Here is an 18,708-nt window from a genome sequence, read left to right as displayed (position 1 = left end):
ATACTACAGATTCACAGTTTAAGAGGCAACATGCATAATTAGAAATACAGAGAGAAATTTTCTGGGCTGATAAAATTCTCGTGTGTTGGGACCATTTCCTGGTCCTGACCCTGCTCATGTCTACAGTGCACACTCAGGTGCAAACTTACAGGAGGTACTGTTCAAATATGATGCTAATGAGATTGTTATGATTTGGGACTGTGCCATTAACTTAGGGCAAGATAGAGGAATGAAGGGGGCCATGTGGCTTGTTCTGAATTCTGCTGACAACAAGCTTGGGTGGCTTGAATGTTAATTGTCAAAGGTTGTGGTGGGGGTGGGGTGCATGGAGCATGGGTGGGGGAAGGTTGTTTGAACAGGGAGAAGATTCAAGATATTCATACCTGTAAATAACGACCAGGACAGCTGTGTTGATGGTGGATAGACTTTTACTCTTCAAGTCCCAGGGGTGTGTTAGGAATACAACGTTTTTTAAATGGTTATTCTTTAAACGGTCTACTTAATCCCAAGGTATAATGTATTTGACGGGACTGGGGGCTGTCTTGAGGATAGCCAATGAGCATTTCTCTCTGTATATAAGTCACATGTGATTCACGTTGCCATGGAGATGGGTTTTGAAAGGGGGAGGGTCCATAGGAACCAATGTAGAATTGGGTTATAGGTTTTCCTGAAGATATCCCTAAATTCCACAGACAAGTCAGTCTGCAGGAATCTGAAAGAGAGAGAGAAAGAACAAGAGGCAGCAAGTCTCTATTGTTCACCATGCAAAATGCAGGTGGAAGCTTGTAATCAGATTGAAGAGACCAAGGTTGTGAGGCTTTAAATTAAGCTGGAAGATTCACCAAGCTTTGGCTAGAGTGAAAGATGTCCAGGGTAACCCACACTATGGAAGTCTGTTCAGAAATTAAAGTTATCCATCTAGAAAAGGGAAAAGGAACTAAGGATCACTTTGGAGTGTTTCCTGGAGCAGAAAGGGACACAGTAAAGTATAACTGTGGCTAGAGAACTTCAGTTGTTTGAAATGTTAAATGGGTGATCATTCCTATCGTTTTAGATGATACCTTCCCCACTGAAATAGTATTTATTCAGTGTTGCCTTTAGCTTGTTACAGTGAGAATATCAAAACTTATTTTTTTTTATTCATCCAAGGGATGTGGGCTTCACTGGCTGGGCCAGAATTTATTTCCCATCCCTAGTTGCCCTTTTGAGGCAGTGGTGAGCTGCCTTCTTGAACCGCTACAGTCCATGTGGTGTAGGTACACCCACAGTGCTGTTAGGAAGGGAGTTCCAGGATTTTGACCCAATGACAGCGAAGGAACGGCAATATATTTCCAAGTCAGGATTGTGAGTAGCTTGGAGGGGAACTTCCAGGTTGTGATGTTTCCACCTATCTGCTGCCCTTGTCCTTCTAGGTGGTAGTGGTTGTGGGTTTGGAAGGTCCTGTCTAAGGAGCCTTGGTGAATTCCTGCAGTGCATCTTGTAGATGGTACACACTGCTGCTGTGCGTTGATGGTGGAGGGAATGGGTGTTTGCGGATGTGGTGCCAATAAAGCAGACTGCTTTGTCCTGGACGGTGTTCAGCTACTTTACTGTTGTAGGAGCTGCACTCATCCAGGCAAGTGGGGAGTATTCCATCACATTCCTGACTTGTGCCTTGTAGATGGTGCACAGGCTTTGGGGAGTCAGGAGGTGAGTTACTCGTCACACGTTTCCTAGCCTCTGACCTGCTCTTGTAGCCACAGTATTTATATGCCTAGTCCAGTTCAGTTTCTGGTCAATGGTAACCCCCAGGATGTTGATGGTGGGGGATTCAGTGACGGTAATGCCATTGAACATCAAGGGATGATGGTTGGATTCTCTCTTGTTGGAGATAGTCATTGCCTGACACTTGTGTTGTGTGAATGTTATTGGCCACTTGTCAGCCCAAGCCTGGATATTGTCATACAATTTCTTTAAGTTGGTCACCAGGAATTTGAACTTCTTTTAAAAAGTTATCGGTCTGAATGGGATCGTAACAGCGTAACATCCCAATTAACAATTAGGGATGCTGGGTAGATTCCAGAGGTGGGAGCCCAGGACAGTGCAGACACTGCAATGGAGGCCTGCAGCCCTCACTGTGTGACACGTGAGAGTATTGCTGAGGCCAAATGGCAGGGAAGAACTGAAGTTTCATCAGCTTCAGGGAGTGGCTGAGACATCATGAGGCTCATAGTGATTAGAACCATCCAACTCCACGAATTCTGCACTCAAGGGCAAGGCTGTGAGATGGGTAAACAACAGCCTTGCCATTTCCTATCACTATCAGTTAAATCTCAACTTTATGTAATGTAGCCTCCACCACTCACTGTGCAGCTGCCTCCCTCACTTACCGGGATGTGACCACAGCAGACGGCCTACATGACGTTAGCCAGAATGCAGAACGCTCATGAAAGGCCTCAATGATTGGCCTGCCCACTCCCACCCCATGTGTTGCCATTGCTGGTGTGCCCCCATCACTTGGAAAAATGCGAGAAGGCAGGACCACGTCCAGAAGCTGATAAATATCTCAAATTCCCAGCCCCATGCCACCTCCAAGACTACCTCCGTGGGGCTGGGAAAATTCCACTAAAATTTGCAGTTATACTCAATTATGGGGAAATCAAGATGAATCTAAGCAACTATTGACCTTGCTCCAGCACTCCCCAAAATAAATAAATAGGTCAATGCCTTTGGTGCAGGTCAAACATTTGCTTCTAAGGAGTCAAAGCCTTTTACTAATTAAGATTCATCTATTAAGACCAATAGGCTGGACTATTACATAAACATCATCCATTTATAGCATGTACTAACAAGAGACACATACAAAAGACAAATGAAAGAGCATATGCTTGTATTAAGTGTATGTTTGCCTTGATTATTCCTTGTCGAGTCTCTTGTATCTGTGCAAAGATGGTAAATAATAATTCACATGATTGTTCAGTGAATGCAGGACAACCTCTAACTATTCTCATTTTTCAAAATATTAAACTGTTACATAGAATTAGAACTTTACTGCATAGAAACAGGCCTTTCTGCCCAGCAGGTCTATGCCAGTCTTTATATTCCACACAAGCCTCTTCCCATGTTACTTCATCTCACCATATCTGCATACCCTTCTAATTCTTTCTCCCTGATGTACTTATCTAGCTTTCTCTTCAATCATCCACGCTTTGAAGAGGAAGTGGAGATTGGAGATGGAATGGTAATTTGCAAGGATGGTGGGGTCAAGGGTTGGTTTCTTTTCAGGAGATGAAGTGATGATGGCAGATTTAAAGGAGAGAGGGACAAGTACCTGAAGAGACAGAACCATTTACAATATCAGCTAACATGGGGACCAGGCGGGGAAGGTGGGTGGTCAGCAGTTTAGTGAGAATAGGGTCATGGTAGTAGGAGATGGGCCTCATAGACAAGATGAGCTTGGAGGGGACTTCACCTCATCCAACCCAGCCCTTGCAACACTCACATGCCTGGAGTTACTTCATTGCTGGCAGCCTTCACCCTTGATGAAGACTAGTGGCCTCCACTCTGCATGATCTTCACCATCCCCCAGCTGTGACCTTTCACCTAATTTGTGTGAGCAGATGATCAGTGGTATTCAAAGAAACACTCAGGCATCTGACAGGTGGTGTTATCCTTGAATACTGTCAACTTTCATTTTTCAAGGTGTATCTTTAACGGAATGAGGGGATTTGCATAAGTTCACACATGTTAATTATTTAAGGCATAATTATTTCACTCTTATCAGTTATAGAGTCATAGAGTCACCATAGAAGTCTACAGCACAGAAAAAGGCCCTTCAGCTCATCGGTCAAATAAGGACCTAACTATTCTAATCCCATTTTCCAGCACTAGGCCCATAGCCTTGTATACCATGGCATCGCAAGTGCACATCCAAATACTTCTTAAATGTTATGAGGGTTTCTGCCTCGACCACCCTGTCAGGCAGTGAGTTCCAGATTCCCACCACCCTCTGGATGAAAAAATTCTTCCTCACATCCCCTCTAAAACTCCTGCCCCTTACTTTAAATCTATGCCCCCTGGTTATTGATCCCTCCACCAAGGGGAAAAGTTCCTTCCTGTCTACCCTATCTATGCCCCTCATAATTTTATACACTTCAATCATGTCCCCCCTCAATCTCCTCTGCTCCAGGGAAAATGACCCCAGTCTATCCAATCTCTCCTCGTAACTAAAACTCTCCAGCCCAGGCAACATCCTGGTAAATCTCCTCTGCGCTCTCTCTAGTGCAATCACATCCTTCCTATAATGCGGATTCCAGAATTGCACACAATAATCTAGCTGTGGCCTAACCAGCGTTTTATACAGTTCCAGCATAACCTCCCTGCTGTTATATTCTATGCCTCGGCTAATAAAGGCAAGTACCCCAAATCCTTCTTAACTACCTTATCTACCTGTCCTGCTACCTTAAAGGACCGGTGGACATGCACACCAAGATCCCTCTGACCCTGTGTACTTCCCAGGGTCCTACCATTCATCGTGTATTCCCGTGCCTTGTTTGTCCTGCCCAAGTGCATCACCTCACACTTATCCGGATTAAATTCCATTTCCCACCGATCAGCCCATCATACCAGCCCGTCTATATCCTCCTGTAATCTAAGTCTATCCTCCTCACTATTTATCACCCCACCAATTTTCGTGTCGTCCGCGAACTTACTGATTAACTCTCCTACATTCAAGTCTAAATCCTTTATATATACCACAAACGGCAAGGGACCCAACACTGATCCCTGTGGAACCCCACTGGACACAGGCACCCAGTCACAAAAACACCCCTCGACCATAACCCTCTGCTTCCTGCCACTCAGCCAATTCAGGATCCAATTTGCCAAATTACCTTGGATCCCATGGGCTCTTACCTTCACTATCAGCCTCCCATGCGGGACCTTATCAAAAGCCTTGCTGAAGTCCAAGTAGACTACATCAAATGCATTGCCCTCATCTACACACCTGGTCACCTCTTCGAAAAATTCAATCAAAGTGGTCAGACATGACCTCCCCTTAACAAAACCATGCTGGCAATCCTTGATTAATCCCTGCCTCTCCAAGTATAGATTAATTCTGTCCCTCAGAATTGTTTCCAATAGTTTCCCCACCACTGAGGTCAGACTGACTGGCTTGTAGTTCCCTGGTTTATTCCTTCCTCTCTTCTTGAATAACGGTACCACATTGGCTGTCCTCCAGTCCTCTGGCACCTCTCCTGTGGCCTGAGAGGTATCGAAAATTATTGCCAGTACCCCTGCTATCTCCTCCCTTGCCTCACTCAACAGCCTGGGATACATTTCACCCAGGCCTGGAGATTTATCTACTTTTAAGACCACTTAGAACCTCTTCACTTTCTATGCTAATTTCTTTAATTATACCACAGTCCTTCTGCCTGATTTCCATACCCACGTCGCCCCTCTCACTTGTGAACACCGACTCAAAGTATTAATTTAGAACCCTACCTACGTCTTCTGGCTCCACACACAAATTACCACTGTGGTCCTTAATGGGCCCTACTCTTCCCCTGGAAAAACTCAGCAGGTCTGGCAGCATCGGTGGAGAAGAAATCAGTTAACGTTTCGAGTGAAGACTCGAAACGTTAACTGATTTCTTCTCCGCCGTTGCTGCCAGACCTGCTGAGTTTTTCCAGGTAATTCTGTTTTTGTTTTGGATTTCCAGCATCCGCAGTAGCTTTTAGCTTTATGTTTTTATTCCTACTCTTTCCCTAGTTATCCTCTCACTCTTAATGTACTAATAAAATAATTTTAAATTTTCCTCTATTTTACCTGCCAATGTTTCTTCATGTCCCCTTTTTGCTCTCCTAATTTCCTTTTTTAAGTTCCCCCCTGCACATTTTCTTCTAGGGCTTCTGCTGTTTTGAGCCCTCGGTATCTGCCAAAAGCCTCCCTTTTTCCCTTTATCCAATCCTGTATATACATCAATACCCAGAGTTCCCTTGATTTGTTGGTCCCACCCTTTGCCTTTGCTGGAATATATTGGCTCTGTGCTCTCCCTATTTCCTTCTTGAATGAGTCCCACTGCTCTGACGCAGATTTACCTAAAAGTAGCTGCTCCCAGTCCACTCTGGCCAAATCGTATCTGATCTTATTAAAATCGGCCTTCTCCCAATTTAGAACTCTGATTTCTGGCCTATCCTTTTCCTTTTCCATAACAACCTTGAATCTAACAGAGTTATGATCACTATCTGCAAAATTCTCCCCCACTGATACCTCTACCACTTGCCCGGCTTTATTCCTTAAAATTAAGTCCTGGACCACCCCGTAGGACCTTCTACGTACTGGCTTAAAAAGCTCTCCTGGATGCATTTTAAGAATTGCGCTCCCTCTAAGTTAGCCACACTATGACTTACCCAGTTAATGTTGAGGAAGATGAAATCCCCCACTATTACTACCCTATAATTTTTATACTTCTCTGAAATTTGCCGACATATCTGCTCTTCTATTTCTCTCTGACTGTTTGGGCGCCTACAGTAGACTCCCAGGAATGTAATTGCTCCTTTTTTGTTTTTAAGTTCTGCCCATAAAGCTTAATTTGAGGAGCCTTCTAAGATGTCATCCCTCCTTACTGCTGTAATTGATTCCTTGATCAATATTGCGCTACCTCCTCCTCTTTTACCTCCTTCCTTGTCTCACCTGAAAACCCTATATCCAGGAATATTGAGCCACCAATCCTGCCCCTCTCTCAACCATGTCTCTGTGACAGCAATGACATCATACTTCCATGTGTTAATTTGTGCCCTCAACTCATCTGCCTTATTCGTTTGAATCCTTGCATTAAAATAAATACCATCCAACTCCCTTGTGCCTTAACTGGCCTATAATTTCTTTGCCTTCTAGACTCACTTGTTCTCTCTTCTAATTTGGGCTGTGCATCTCCCTTTGCTGAACCTCCTCTCAGGATCCCATCCCCCTGCCTGTTTAGTTTCCCCAACAGCACTAGCAAGCCTCCCCGCAAGGATGTTGGTTCCATTCCGGTTCAGTTGCAACCCTTGTATAGGTCCCACCACCCCCAGAAACTGTCCCAATGTCCCAGAAATCTAAAGCCCTCCCTCCTGCACCATCTCTCCAGCCACGCATTCATCTGGACTAACGTCCTATTTCTATACTGACTAGCGTATGGCACCGGAAGCAATCCAGAGATTACTACCTTTGAGGTCCTGTTTTTTAATCTGCTTCCTAGCTCCCTAAATTCTGTTTGCAGGACCTCATCCCTCTTTCTACCTATGTCGTTGGTACCAATATGTACCACGATCTCTGTGTGTTTGCCCTCCCCCTTTAGAATGCCCTGCAGCTGTTCAGTGACATCCTTGACCCTGGGACCAAGGAGGCAACATACCATCCTGGAGTCACATCTACAGCTGCAGAAACATCTGTCTGTTCCCTTTACTATTGAGTCTCCTACCACTATTGTTCTTCCCCTCTTTTACCTCCCCCACTGTGCAGCTGAGCCACTCACAGTGCCATGAGCATGGCTGCACACCCCAGAGGAACCGTCACTCTCACCGTTTCCCAACACAGAAAAACAGTTCTCAAGCAAGATACACACTGGGGATTTCCTGACTACCTCCTGACACCTTTCTTCTGACTGATGGTCACCCATTCCCTCTCTGTCTGCACTTCCGTATGCTGTGGGGTGACCACATCTAAAAACGTGCTATCCACGAAACTCTCAGCCTCGCGGATGCACCTCAGTGCCTCCAGCTGCCGCTGAAGCTCTGAAATTCGGAACTCAAGTAGCTGCAGCTGGTGGCACTTCCTGCACACGTGGTCGGTCAGAGCGCAAGGAGCATCTAGGGCTTCCCACATGTTGCAGGCGGTACATAACATGGGACTGAGCTGCCCTGCCATGCCTCTAGTTGAAAAAAATACCTTACTTTAAGTTAAATACAGTAAAAAAAGTTAACCTATTTATGTACTTTAAATAAAAACTAGAACTCTTACCTTTCCTTAGCTTAATCTATTTTAAACTGATTTTAAAATCCTTTTAATAAACATGATGAATAGAGCTCAGTACTGGGGAATTGAGTGAATTTGAGGCAACTAAGACCATTGCAATAAATTTCTCTTCCACTTGTTCTCATTGGATCATGGGAGTACATTTTAACACCCGAAAGTGGGTGGGTTGGGGTCAAGTCAAATGTGAAAATTTTTAATTATTATCAACCTCAACCTACCTTCAAACCCGCCGCTTCCAGGTTTAAGAAAATGGGACTGAGGTAGGTACCATCCCACTCCCCAGAGATGGACTGGCAATTTAGATATTTTAATGAGGTTGATGGCCTAAGGTTTAACCTGGTTAAGTCGTGGTCACCCAGATTTCCCAGGCCTCAGAAAACCCAGCAGCTGAGAGGAGAAACCAACAGCTTCGGAGAGACAGTAAGTGCCTTTACAACACTGCTGGCCAGGAGAAGCTTTGCCTCAGCACCTACCCCACCACCCCCCCACCCCCCCAATCTGCTCCTCACAATTAACCTCACATACAAAGTCATCAGGGACCACATCCCTCTCCTCCCCACCCCCCCCCCCCCTAGGAACAGACTCCCAGAGTTCAGGATCACTTCTTGTGTCTCAGTGGCAGGGATTGGATTTACTTGCTCCTGCACCCTGGAGGCGCCCTCCTGACTGGAAGCCCCTCGACAGGGATTTAAGCCAAACGTCACGCACCGTGGAATTAACTCCCCACAGCATGTGGGGGAACATGGACTTCCGAGTTTCCCATCCAAAATTTACAAACCCGCCCTGCCCTGCCACTACCAGCCTGTGTCGCCCGACTGCATTAATATCCAGGCCAAAGGAATTTAGAATCCCATAGCACAGAAGAAGGCCATTTTGGGCCATCATGCCTGTGCCAGTTTTTAGAAAGAGCAATCCAATTAGTCCCACTCCCCAGGCCTGCAAACTTTTAATCTATTCCAATTCTCTTCTGTATATTGCCATAACCAAGCTGCAGACTAAAAAGGGTTTACCATGAGGCTCCACTTCCTGCAGCTGTTTTTAAAACATTGTGTGACGATTAGGTTCGATATTTAATAGTGTTTTAGGTTCTATGACTTATTTAGCATTTACAGATATCTGTATGAACTTATTCTTGCTTCTGATATTGTATTTCTAATACAACCTGAGATCATTACCATTCCACATGGCGCATCGCTGTTTTTTTGTGATGATCTAAATGCATATTTGCTTCATTTTGTCTATTCTTGATTTTCCTACTTTTTTTCTGAACTGGGAAAGATTTTGGTTGAAGCACAGATTCACAGAACAATAAAAGGAAACAGTTAATCCAGCAAGTGAACACCACAGTGAAAGCACAATCTGCAGTGACCTTGAATTATTCCAATCTAGTTACGTGCAGATTATATAAATCCAGATGATTTAAATCCTAATCTTATTTTAGTTTTACATTGCAACATTGATGAAAGCTTTGCAAAACACCAACAAACGGAAGCAGCAAGCAATGGAAATATGTTTCAACTTATATACCAATCAATGGATGGTTTTAATGGATGGTTCTGCAACCTAGGTTGATTGAAAAGGGTTTACCATGAGATCAAAATAAACTGATTACTCTAAGGTTGTAATTCGTTCCAATTAAATTTCAATGTGACTTCCACAGCAATATTTGCATTGGCTACATGCTCTCTTTAGATCATTGGGCTGGATTTCACATGGAGACAATGGCACCGCCCACTGGCTGAAAAGTATGGGGCGAGCCTGTCTCTACCAGCCTGGGAAGCCATGATCAGATTTCACGGGTATTAGGCAGTTGAGCATGTGGAAGGATGCCTTGCCTTCAAGAGCTGCTGACCAATCAGTGGCAAGCAGCACTTCAGTCTCAGCAGCGCCATTTGGAGGGGTGGCCACTTCTGGGACTGCAGTCAGTCCTCACCGAGGTGTCACAGGGGAGGCTGGACTGGAAGGTAAGTGGGATGGCCTCAACGGGGCCAGTCAGGTGGGCCCTGGTGAGGCCGGAGAGGGACAATGGCAATTAGGAGGACAGGGACAAGCGAACAAGAATGGACGACCTATCCTGCCACTAGGAAAATGCAGCAGAGGCATGTAGGTGATGAGCACAGGGCCCCTGCAACGCCAATCAATCTTAAGCCCTTCCTCTCGCACCTGCCAGCCAGCTTCTGCAGGGGGTGAATGGGGAAGGGTGGGGGTGGGGAGAAATTCCAGCAATTATCTTTGTAGCTTTTGACAATTGTATTTAACTGTTACAGCATGCTTTGTTATCATATGTAGGAATTGTATTACTCCTTTAATATCCTGGTTCAAACATGGACAAAACAGCTGAACTCCCGAGGTGAGGTGAGAGTTACTGCCTTGACATCAAGGCAGCATTTGACCGAGTGTGGCAGCGAGGAGCCCCAGCAAGACTGGAGCCAATGGGAATCAGGGGGAAAATTCTCCGCTGGTTGGAGTCATACCTAACACAAAGTAAGATGGTTGTGGTTGTTGGAGGTCAGTCATCTTAGCTCCAGGACATCACTTCAGCAGTTCCTCAGGGTAGTGTCCTCAGCCCAACCATCTTCAGCTGCTTCATCAATGACCTTCCTTCCATTAAAAGGTCAGAAAGGGAGATGTTGGCTGATGATTGCACAATGTTCAGCACCATTCATGACTCCTCAGATACTGAAGCAGTCCATGTCCAAATGCAGCAAGACCTGGACAATATCCAGGCTTGGGCTGACAAGTGGCAAGTAACATTTGCGCCACACAAGTGTCAGGCAATGACCATCTCCAACAAGAGAGAATCCAACATCACCTCTTGATGTTCAATGGCATTACCATCACTGAATCTCCCACTATCAACATCCTGGGGTTTACCAATGACCAGAAACTGAACTGGACTAGCCATATAAATACTGTGGCTACAAGAGCAGGTCAGAAGCTAGGAATCGTGTGATGAGTAACTCACCCCCTGACTCCCCAAGGCATGTCCACCAACTACAAGGCACAAGTCAGGAGTGTGATGGAATATGCTTCACTTGCCTGGATGAGTGCAGCTCCAACAACACTGAAGGTGCTGGGCAGCATCCAAGACAAAGCAATCCGCTTGATTGGTACCATACCCACAAACATTCACTCACTCCATCACCGACGCACAGCAGTGTATTCCATCTGCAAGATGCACTGCAGGAATTCACCAAGGCTCCTCAGACAGCACACTCTAAACCCATGACCTCTACCATCTAGAAGGGCAAGGGCAGCAGATAGATGGGAACAGCACCACCTGGAAGTTCCCTTCCAAGTCACTCACCATCCTGACTTGGAAATATATTGCCATTCCTTCACTGTCGCTGGGTCAAAATTCTGGAACTCTCTTCCTAACAGCATTGTGAGTGTACCATGGACTGCAGAGGTTCAGGAAGGCAGCTCATCACCATCTTCTTAAGGGAAACTATGGATGGGCAATAAATGCTGGCCCAGCCAGCGAAGCCCACATCCTGGAATGAATTTTAAAAAAAGATAATTATGCCAAAATCTAACAGATGGTGTCACATATAAGTAATTTATAGATAATGTCAATGGCTTATATTAATGGCCTGGGCTTTTGCAGTCAGTACCAAAGTGATAGAGCTCGCCCCTGATCTCAATCTTGAAGAAAGGGCCCCATTAAGATATTGCAATCCCTGTGGTTGGAATTTCCCCTTCTCCTGATTGCAGTTTAAATCTGGTGCCAAGTCAAGGGGATGTCAGCAAACAGTTGACAGCCAATCACAATGAAGTATTCACTCACAGCAAGCCAGGAAGTTAAAAACACTTAATATCCTTCACTTTTAATTTAAATTTCCAGATAGTGAAGTAAATGATTTTGACTGAATTAAGATGGAAGCTAAAATACATATTAAAAATAACTTTGTTAAAAATTATTTAAAAAGTTATGTGAAACTTTTTCTCATTGTGCAGCAAGAACACGTTCCACCTACATAAAGTTAGCTTTTCAAGGCCAGTGAGGGTGTTTTATAGAAATTATGAAGTTCCTGCATTATTAAAAACCCAGTTGCACCTCATTCAACAATCTGTAAACTTTTCAAGGAATTTTACAGCAAAATTAAGAGTGGAATTTCTCACCAATTCATCAGATTTCACATTGATTACACTCTAGAGATGCCTCAAGCATGCACCTCAGGATAAAAGAATCACTGACAGCAGCTTTTGGATCTCTGTTTAAATTTTTTAAAAATTCATTCATGGGATGTGGGCATCGCTGGCTAGTCCAGCATTTATTTCCCATCCCTAATTGCCCCTGAGACAATGATGGTGAGCTGCCTTCTTGAAATGCTGCAGTCCATGTGGTGTAGGTGCACCCACAGTGCCTTTAAGGAAGGAGTTCCAGGATTTTGACCCAGCAACAGTGAAGGAACGGCGATATATTTCCAAGTCAGGATGCTGAATGTCTTGGAGGGGAACTTCCAGGTGGTGGTGTTTCCATCTATCTGCTGCCCTTGTTCTTCTGGATGGTAGTGCAGTGGGTTTGGAAGGTGCTGCCTAAGGGGCCTTGGTGAATTCCTGCAGTGCATCTTGTAGATGGTATACACTTCTGCTACTGTGCGCTGGTGACGGAGGGAGTGAATGTTTGTGGATGGGGTGTCAATCAAGCGGGCTGCTTTTTCCTGGGTGGTGTCAAGCTTCTTGAGTGTTGTTGGAGCTGCACTCATCCAGGCAAGTGGGGAGTATTCCATTACACTCCTGACTTGTGCCTGTTAGATGGTGGACAGGCTTTGGAGAGTCAGAAGGTGAGTTACTCGCTGCAGGGTTCCTAGCCTCTGACCAGCTCTTGTAGCCACAGTATTTATATGGCTAGTCCAGTTCAGTTTCTGGTCATTGGTAACCCCCTGGACAGTTGAGGAATCAGTGATGGTAATGCCATTGAACATCAAGGGGTGATGGTTAGATTCTCTCTTCTTGGAGATGGTAATTGCTTGGTGCTTGTGTGGCCCGAATGTTACTTGCCACTTGTTAGCCCAAGCCTGGATATTGTCCAGGTCTTGCTGCATTTGGAAATGGACTGTTTCGGTACCTGAGGAGTCATGAATGATGCTGGGCATTGTGCAATCATCAGCGAACTTCTGATTTTATGATAGAAAGAAGGTCATTGATGAAGCAGCTGAAGATGTTTTGGTCTAGGACACTACCCTGAGGAACTCCTGCAGTGATTGTCCTGGAGCAAAGATGATTGACCTCCAACAACCACAACCATCTTCCTATGTGCTAGGTATGACTCCAACCAGTGGAGATTTTTTCCCCCTGATTCCCATTGACTCCAGTTTTACTGAGGCTCGTTGATGCCACACGGTGTAATCTTGCCTTGATGTCAAGGGCAGTCACTCTCACCGTACCTCGGGAGTTCAGCTCTTTTGTCCATGTTTGAATGGAGGCTGTACTGATTTGGCATCTCTGAGGATGAATGCAATGATTTTACTATTTTCTAATTTATTGGCAAAAATTGAGTAAAAGAATAAGACTGAATTCCAAATTTGCATTCATGTTGACATTTTATTAAAATCATTGATTGGAAGCACTTACATTATTCTAGCTTTCCTGGTAGTCTTAGATGGCCATCTGTTCATTTGCCCACTTTCTCTGGTGTACTAGGAAAACTCTATGGGCAGATCCTGATAGACAAGAACTAAATTTTTTTTAGATTTTAGTAATCAGATAATCTGCATATCAAGAGATTTGGCCGTGGATTCTAAAAGAAAATGTCTAAAATAATCCAAATGCTTATGCTTGGTTATGAGATGAATTTGTCTTATTTCAATGCTACATGGTGAGAACAGCAGCTGGTAAAAGCAGATATGCAGTAAGTAGGTGCATAAATATTACTGATTCTAAGTTGATGAATGCAAACATAATGAGGAAAGGAACTGTATTAGGCCTGTTTTTGGCAGAGGGATTGTGATGCGTGATTATCCCGATTCAGGTTGTGTTGAGGCAGGCAGCATGCAAACTTTGTCTGCCTGCTCATCTACATGATTGTAGCATGCAACCCAGTGCAAAATGTGCTGCAGGCTCAGAAGGGGAGTCAGAAGTGTGCATAGCTAGCACGGTGTACAGCTAGTCTACACCTCTTAAAGGCAGCCTGCCCCTCTTAAGGAGAGCTGCACTCATGCTGCAGGATTTGCTTGATAGGTCTCAAGCAGACTTTGGTCAAAGGTACAGGATGACAAATTAAGCAGCAGGCCAGAGAGAGGGCTCCAAGGCTTTCACATGTGGCTCTGGAGGCCCTGATGGTGGACGTTGAAAGAAGGAGCGACATCATGTTTCCACAGAGGGAGCAAGGAGGCTCTCAAAGCATACCCTGCAAAGAAAATGGAAGCAGGTGGCCAGTGAGTCCAATTCTTGGTGTCTAGCCCCGAGGATCTGGCTACATCTCTGGAAAAAAATCAATGACCTCACACAGGGAGACAAGGCCAGTGAATGCAACTTCAAAGGACACCATCTATCCACTGCACTACCAACCTCTCACACTGCTGAATGAACCGTGGCCCCTTCACTCACCCATTAGCAATCAGAACTCATATCAAACATTCAGATGCTCCATCTCACTCACACACACATATCAGGCTGCCAGTCTCATACCCATCTCCAGAAGGTTTCACATACTTCCAGCTGTTCAGTTATGGCAGACACATCACCCAAACACAATGCTGACAAATCCTGCTTCGGACACCATGAAGTAGGCTTCATAGTCTTGTATACGTTAACAGCAAGTCTTTATTAACAACTCGTAACTATATACATATATACAGTAGCAGGTACAGGTATGGAGCTGACTCCATCTTAAGCCTTTACACATCTCTAGACTGCCCCTGGCTCTGGGTCACGTGCCTTTTTACATCACTGTGTGTCAGTACTGTACTCAGTCCCATATTAACTATCTTTGTACCAGACTCTACTACTATAAATGCAACACATTCACCAGCATTCTTCCCTCCCTCATAACCCCAGGGATCAGCCTTAACCACCCAGGGACAGGCACAGCTGGATCTTCTGAGCCCTTTGGAGGTGATGGTGCTTTGCGTCATGGAACTGCCCGTGAATGAGGTCCCTGCATCGAAAAGATTCAGGACGATAGAATGTTGTTGTCTTATGTCCCTCATCCACTTCACCCTCATCTTGGTACCTGTCATGAAGTGCAAACTGCAGATGGTGTGACAATGGAACTCTTGTTTTCCACCCCCCTTCACTTCCCTCAGCCCAACCCTCCCTTCTTCATTTTTGCTTTCAGAAGCCGAAGAACAGCCTCCTGACCAACTGGAAAAGCAGGAGCAACACCAGACTTGTGATGAAGGAACGCCATCACTCCAAACACTGTTTGATAGGATGGCATAGAGGAGGGTGCTGTTGCTCATGCACAATGAAATGCTTGGTGCATTGACATCAACAGGACCTGTTGGCACTATCAAGGAGCAGGGAGTAGTCTGGCTACAACTTGGTACAGGACTTTGCTAGGAGCTTGGAGCCTATCCTTTCCAGTGTGGATAGGGTGACCAACTCCAGGACCGAACTGTGGATGGCAAAAGTCTTAGCTTTCTCTGCAGCAAAGGCAGAATCCACTCAAACGTTTCAGTGCTGCAGTGAAAGCTCAGACTGAGATCATGAAATCAATGCTTGCTTCCATGTAAAACCAATCATCGTGGCTGCAGGAACCAATGCTTAAAGGGGCTTGCAGGGTTTCACAGTGGTCCAGCAATCTGTGCACCAGCAGATTATTATGATTGCTGAGGCACCACCCCGGGGGAATGACAGTGGCTTGTGAAGCACAAATCTGCTATCTTCTCTCATACAACTGCCATTCCACCAGAACCTTTGCTGTTGCCTGTCAGCCAGTCCACCTGGGCTGCTGTTGTTCATGCCGAAGTGGTGCAGTCCAAAGCTGAGCCCTGAAGACCCAGGGGTGTTCAAGGGCATCCTGAAAAGTCATCTGTAGTCTCCTGCAGTGAAAGTCAGCAGCCTTCCATCATGCAGCCACTGGGTACGTAACATTGAGCAGGAGCATTGAGACAGACAAGGGCAGCAGCAAGACAGGCATTAACAGAAAGTACAAGATTGAAAAATTCAGGTGCTTTTGAGGTGTATGAAGTAAAGTTTCCACCAAGCATGCCAAAATTGCCACCTGTCTGGAAACTGCCCCACTGCATGTAAATGGGGCAAGTAGATGTGGCCAATGTCCCCACTGCCATTTCCCCTGCCGTCTAACTCTAAACCAGCCCCCAGAGAACTTCCCCATTTTACAGCCAGCATGAGCAGCAAAATGGTATCCCTGAGATGGATGCCACACATGACATTGAAATCCTCATACAAGAACCCGTCACTTTCATTAATAGGAAAAGCTTTCATTCAGTGATCAGCTTTCACGGGTCCTAATGATTAAAGGCCACTTAAGCACCTCTTCCTTCTGTCACTTGGACACGCAAGGTATCCAAGCCACCTGGAGGCTGTATGGCCAATGTAGTGCTTGTAGGTAAAACCTTTCCTACTGCATTTAGGGGTGACATGATTGTACTGATGAATCAACCCTAAGTGCGGGTAATCTTAGGGGCGGAGGTTTCTAGTCGTGGACCTGGTTCAAGCATGTAGCTTCTACAAGAACGCTGTAAATAAAGTTATCTGTTTCAAGTAAGAAACCTGTCCAGTGCATCGAGCTTATTACAATTGGCGATGAGGATAAATATCTCTGAAGCTGCACCTCGCCTCATGAATGTGAATATATCAATTTTTATGGAAAGAAAGAAAAGTATACTCACCAGTCCTGCCACTCTTCGGCAGAATCGACCCTTATGACTCATCCATGGAAGACTGGAGCCAATACATAGAATGCCTAGGTTTTTATTTTGTGGTGAATGAAAGAACAGCGGAGGAGAAGCAGAAAGTAATTCTTTTAAGTGCCTGCGGGAGCAAGACATATAACCTCATTCATAGTCTGACAGCCCCGAATGCACCCAATTCTAAATTCTAAATCTAAATTCTAAATCTAAGTTCAACTTCAGAGTAAGGGCCCCGGGTGAGTCAATCGCAATTTATATCACGAAGTTAAAACAATTGACTCAGCACTGTGACTTCGGAGATACACCCAATGATATGTTGCGAGATCATTTGGTTTGCAGCATACACACCATTCAGCACTGTGTACTTGCAGAAGTTAATATTGATCAGAAACGTGGCATGGAAACAGCGCTAGCAATGAAGAGTGCTGAGAGGGACTCGCAGCTTTGCAGAGTGTGCAACATGGCACCGTTCTTCAGTCGGGGTGGGAACCTACTGCTGGGCATTGTGCAAAAACCAGAGAGACAACTGCGAAGCGGGAGACAGTCTCTACCGCTCGAAAAACAAAAAGGCATACTGGGAGCATCTCACCAGTGATTCAGAAATGAATTTGTTACTGATGTTGGGGTAACCATGTATCAGAAACCTGCAGTTTTAAAAAGGCAGAATGCCACTACTGTCACAAAAAGGGCAAGTAACAAAGCAATGCAGGGTGAAATCGAGACAGCCAATCAGACAGCAGTCCAAGGTGATTGAAGTGCACAATATAACTGAACCAGAAGCTGCTGATACTGATAGCTATTCCCTATACAATGCCAAAACAGTAAAAACTGAACCAATCACCATCACCCTTCAAGTGAATGGGAAGCTTCTAGTCATGGAGGTGGACACAGGAGCATCAACCACAGTGGTGGGAGAACACACATTTAAATACCTAAGGGAAGGCAATGGCATAGTGGTATTTTTGCTAGGCTAGTCATCCAGAGACCCAGGGTAATGCTCTGGGGACCCATGTACAAATCCCACCATGGCAGATGGTGGAATTTGAGTTCAATAAAAGTCTAATGATGAAGCCATTGTTATAATAACCTGTCTGGTTCACGAGTGTCCTTTAGGGAGGGAAATCTGCTGTCCTTTCAAGTGAAGCAGCGCTTCACTTGCACTTCCCTCAATTTAGTCTACTGCATTCGCTGCTCCCAATGCAGTCTCCTCTACATTGGAAAGACCAAACGCAGACTGGGTGACCACTTTGCGGAACACCTTCGGTCTGTCTGCAAGCATGACCCAGACCTCGCTGTTGCTTGCCATTTCAACATACCACCCTGCTCTCATGCCTACATGTCCATCCTTGGCTTGCTACAATGTTCCAGTGAAGCTCAACGCACTTGGAGGAACAGCACCTCATCTTCCGATTAGGCACTTTACAGCCTTCTGGACTTAACATTGAGTTCAGCAACTTCAGATCATGAACTCTGTCCTCCATCCCCACCCCCCTTTCCGATCCCCCTTTTTTCTAATAATTTATATATCTTTAAAATATATTTTTCTTTTCCCACCTATTTCTATTATTATTTTTAAATTTATTTCCATCCATTGTTTTATCTCCACCTTTTAGCCTATTTCGATCCCTTCCCCCTACCCCACCCCCACTAGGGCCATCTGTCACTTGCTCATCCTGCTTTCTACCCTTAATGCCACCATTAGTACATCCTTTAGCTAATATCACCACCGTCAACACCCCTTTGACCTTTTGTCTATGACATCTTTGGCAATCTCTTCTTTGCCTCCACCTATCACTGGCCCTACTCTACAATGTCCCACCCCCCTCAACCAGCTTATATTTCACCTCATTTCTATTTTTCTTTAGTTCTGATGAAGAGTCATTCGGACACG

This window comes from Cetorhinus maximus, chromosome 1, assembly GCF_964194155.1.
Source record: "Cetorhinus maximus chromosome 1, sCetMax3.hap1.1, whole genome shotgun sequence".
NCBI lineage: Eukaryota > Metazoa > Chordata > Chondrichthyes > Lamniformes > Cetorhinidae > Cetorhinus > Cetorhinus maximus.
The sequence above is the reverse complement of the archived record's forward strand: the minus strand, read 5'-3'. Positions refer to the sequence as shown.